The sequence below is a fragment of the Parasteatoda tepidariorum genome, chromosome 4, assembly GCF_043381705.1.
Source record: "Parasteatoda tepidariorum isolate YZ-2023 chromosome 4, CAS_Ptep_4.0, whole genome shotgun sequence".
Taxonomy (NCBI): domain Eukaryota; kingdom Metazoa; phylum Arthropoda; class Arachnida; order Araneae; family Theridiidae; genus Parasteatoda; species Parasteatoda tepidariorum.
In genome coordinates, this window is record NC_092207.1 from 36,769,302 (window position 1) to 36,774,032 (window position 4,731).

General features: G+C 27.5%; 1 protein-coding gene across 5 annotated transcripts in view; it reads left to right on the forward strand.

Moving 5' to 3' along the window:
• Positions 1–4,731, forward strand: part of LOC107453245 (uncharacterized) — a 74,424-nt gene that overhangs the window by 22,416 nt on the left and 47,277 nt on the right. Inside the window, exon 1 of one of the 5 annotated variants that reach the window (XM_071179662.1) lies at positions 2,225–2,369. The exons of the other annotated variants lie outside the window; for them this stretch is intronic. The gene's annotated coding sequence lies outside the window, so the exon portion shown is untranslated. Of the gene's footprint in view, positions 1–2,224; positions 2,370–4,731 lie in introns of those variants that run through there. 5 annotated transcript variants of the gene reach the window in all.

Genomic DNA, 4,731 nt, shown 5'->3' on the forward strand with positions numbered 1-4,731 from the left:
CAATGATTGCCGCATATATATACACTACTGATATATATATATACACACATATATATATATACACACTTGTGAAATGATTTCAACACAAATTCTTAGTCTTTGCTCAAAATTTTGTAGGTCAATTGTAATCAGTAATGCGTCATTTCATAGATTTTTTGAAAAAATAATTAAATAAAATGTATAGAATACCAAAATAATGTTTAGAATATACAAAAAAACACAATTTCAATTTAACTGCAAAAAAATTTTAAAAAATATTGAAGCAAGTGAGAAAAAAATGATAGAAAAAATTTAGTTATAACTCTTGAGATGATCTACTGAGTTTGACCTCATAATGTCCATGCTCAAGTGATCAAAAGCATTGCTCATTGCAATGAAGTGCCACAAAAAATATGAATTTGAATAATTTTTTTATCTAATCGGATCTTTACGTATTAGAATTCACTCTTAATGGCTTACTTATTTCTTTTAAATTTCATAGTTTGAAACATAAAATTGCATTCTTTGAAATGAATTAAAAATTTTTATACATTAGAATTAGAGTTTTTTAAGGTATTATTAAATAAAATAATAAAGAATCATTATTAAAAGCCATTTTTTTGCATGAAATTATTTTTGGATAAACAAATTTTATAAGTGTGTACAAAATTTTTCTTCCAATTCGCCTTAAAAGTTCTTGAGGTATACGTAAAAAATAAAATTAACATTAGGGTGTCCCAACTTTCAACTGCTCACCTCATCAAACTATTAGGGACATATTCCTCAAATTGCGGCTGTCCTATATCTATATAGGGTCAAGTATTCAAATCCTTTGAAAAAAAGTGTATGTTTATTCAGAAAAAATACGTTTTTGTGTCTGATTACGTAACTTAAAATTTCGTTTGCATTAATTAGTTAGCATAATAGCGTTACCCCCGTGAATCATTAAGATTGAATCTAAGGATATGAAAATCATACATTATTCTGGGTGACCCGTATTTCTTTTCTTGCATTGTGCAAAATGAAACTAAGAACATTTTAATAACTTTTGATCTAATGGTCAAATTTTCATCATTCGAGAGACAAACCTTAAATATGCTGACTAGTTTGAGTAGATTATATTTAAAATTATGAAATCAGACACAAATACGTACCTGAAAAAGCATACCATTTTTTCGATGGATTTGAATTCGTGGCTCTTAAAATATTGGGGGAAGAGCAGCCACAATCTAGAGTGTTATGGTCTCGATAGTGTAGTCAGGAGAGCGTTCGAAAGTTTGCACCCTTTAATTCTTAAGTCATTTTTCGAAGAACACTCAAAAATTAAAAGCTATATAATTTCTCTACGGTCCCTATGACAAAAGAAAACATAATGGAAAACGACGCTAGTAAACAATATTGTACGTTTAAGAGCTTTTTTTGAATCTCTTTCTTTTTTGAAAATTAACAAAATATTGCGTATATATACTAGTATGAATCCTGAAATTTGATTCAGAACACCATTAACAAAAAATATGGCTCCTTATTTCTAAAAGTTTTATGAGTAAAAGTAGAGTGAATTCTTTTCAGTGTTATTAGGTTTCGTTTAGCAGAATTTTTGTTTTTAGCACAAAGAATATAATAAAATTATAAGAATAAAAATGCGCAATATTTTTTGAAAAATTCAATTATTAAAGCAGAATCGAAACAACTTTGCAAATAATTTGTAGGATGAAAATTTCTTTCAGTTTTGTGAAATCTTTTTTATTTATTTACATAGTGGGCCCCATGAAGATTAAATAAAAAAATATATATTATAAGTAACCATTGTGAAATTAATGATTTTACATTTTCAGAACGATTTCTCCTCATTTGCCCTGTAGCAAAAACCATATTATAATATGGTTTTTGCTACAATAAATTTATATTCTGCAGCTCTAAATTCGCATTTTTTTTTGGGTCATTTAGAGTTTTTTCTGCTTCATTCTTTTTCTGTTGAAACAATTTCACACCTAAGAAATAAAGAAATTGAGCTTGATTCTCTTAAATTGATATGACAGAAGATATGCTAAGAAAGAATTTATATGCTAAACAATAGGAATAAAAGTTTTTTACAGATTTCATTAAACTGAAACCCTACGAAGTTGCTGAGAATAAAAAATAATTATAACACTTTAGATTCCAGATGCTGAATATAGAATGTCATCTAAAGTAATAAGATGAAGAGTTTGTCGGTCTCTGTGTCTCTCATAACACCAGACGTTTCATCGTTCTGATAGTTAGACAGCAGCTGTAAGGGGCAAATTTAGCCCCGATTCTAAAATACGGTTGAATTCTTCAATTAGTTGGTTTGGTAGAGTGGTATAAGAAGTGGAATTTTTTCATTGGCTCAGAACTCGCCGTTGATAAAAGTAAGACTGTTTCAGACGATTTTTCTTTCTTTCAAATATTTCTAAAGACAACAATATTTCTAAAGACATCTCTGATATTTTCCAGCTCATAAAAAAATAAGTTTTTTGCATGTTCTTTAATATTTAATTTATTTTTTATTCATTTTGTCAGATATATCAATGATTAGCATGAACAGGGTAGCATTGGCGGATAACGTCACATAGGTACTTATAAAGTTATGTGAAGCCTTGCGTTTATTTTGTTTGTAGTTATGTTTTTAAAACGGGAAGCTATAAACTAATAATTTAAAATCAACAGTAATTGAAATTTTAAAAAAAATAATTAGCTGTGTACAGAAAAATTAAATTTAATTTATAAACAGCACAAATTCGTATATTAGAAACATAAAAAAAATCCTAATTTTTATTGACGCCAATGATGCTTGATTAAATTTGCTATTAAGTAACAATTTAATTAAAACAGATAGCTACATTCGGAAAAGCAAAACGAATGGGGAAACGGTACTTATTCCTTTAGAGAAACTGTGAGAAATCGCTATGCTATTATTGNCTCATAAAAAAATAAGTTTTTTGCATGTTCTTTAATATTTAATTTATTTTTTATTCGTTTTGTCAGATATATCAATGATTAGCATGAACAGGGTAGCATTGGCGGATAACGTCACATTGGTACTTATAAAGTTATTTGAAGCCATGCGTTTAATTTGTTTGGAGTTATGTTTTTAAAATGGGAACCTATAAACTAATAATTTCAAATCAACAGTAATTGAAATTTAAAAAAAAAATAATTAGCTGTGTACAGAAAAATTAAATTTAATGGATAAATAGCACAAATTCGTATATTAGAAACATAAAAAAATTCCATACTTTTATTGACGCCAATGATGCTTGATTAAATTTGCTGTAACAATTTAATTAAAACAGATAGCTACATTCGGAAAAGCAAAACGAATGGGGAAACGGTACTTATTCCTTTAGAGAAACTGTGAGAAATCGCTATGCTATTATTGACTCCAATGAAGCTTAATTAATTTTGAGAATGTGTGTAAATTAAAATAAAAAATAAGAAGTGTACTAGAAAGAAAATCTAATAGAGAAACGGTACTAATTCGATTAGGAGAAACCGTAAAACATCAAACTATTATAGACTCCAATGATGCTTTACTGTAAAGCAAAATTAATAGTGAGAGGTACTAAATCTTTTAGAAAAAAATATAAATTATCGCCATATTATTATTGACGCTATTGATGCTTAATTAATTTTGATAATAATTATACTAATTGAAATTTTTAAAAAGGATATGTTAAAAGCAATATTAATAAAAAAATGGTACTAAATGTTAAGGAGAAGCGTAAAAAAGTCGACAAATTATTATTAACGCCAATGATACTTAATTAACCTGGTAATAAGAAGTAACTGAAATAAAAAAATAAGCTACATACCCTAAGTACCATTAAGCTAATTAATACAGAAATGGCACTAATTCGTGTAGGAGAAATGTAAAATATCGTCCTATTATTATTGACGCCAATAATACTTAATTATTTTAGGAACTACTGGTATTATGGTAACTGGTGCATTTTTAGTTGGTACCAAATTTACGAATATAGCTAATTATCTATTACATTAGTATATTTGATACCTATTAAAACTTCATCAATACTGCTCTGATAAAGATAGTGCGAAAATATGCTTTTACTGTCCCTCTAAAAGTACAAGTACTAGTAAAAATCGCATGATTGAGGTAAAAATTGACCATCATAAGTTGACCTCAAGCAACAGTGTCATGCCAACTGATTCTGAAAACTGTTCAAATTCATTTTGATGGAATGAATTACTAAATTCTTAAGAATAATTTCTTAAGAAAATTAAATATTTTAAAAGTAATTAGATAAATATAAAATATAACTATAAATTGAAATTTTAACTTAATCCCTCCAGTCCTAGTATTAGAACACCTAGTATTCAGCCTTAGTATTAGAAAACCTAGTATTTGGTCCTAGTATTAGAACACTTAGTACTCGGTAGTAGTATGAGAACCTCTAGTATTCGTCTATAGTATTAGAACACCTTCTATCCATTTGCAGCTAAAAGCTTCGCATCTTTTTGTAGTTTTCAAAATATTATTATATGTAATTCCTTGCACCTTAAAAATATTCCACAGACAAATTAGACTCTTTAATGACCAATTAAGAACCTTTAACTGAAAATTTAGTATTCCTTTTAGCTGAAAAATGTTCTCATTTTGCTTAATTATAACCTGGTGTCCAACTATTAGAATATTTTTTAATTAATTTGGTAACAGATTGGTATCAGATTTGGTTTGGCATGTTATAATATTTCATTTTTAAGATACGTATA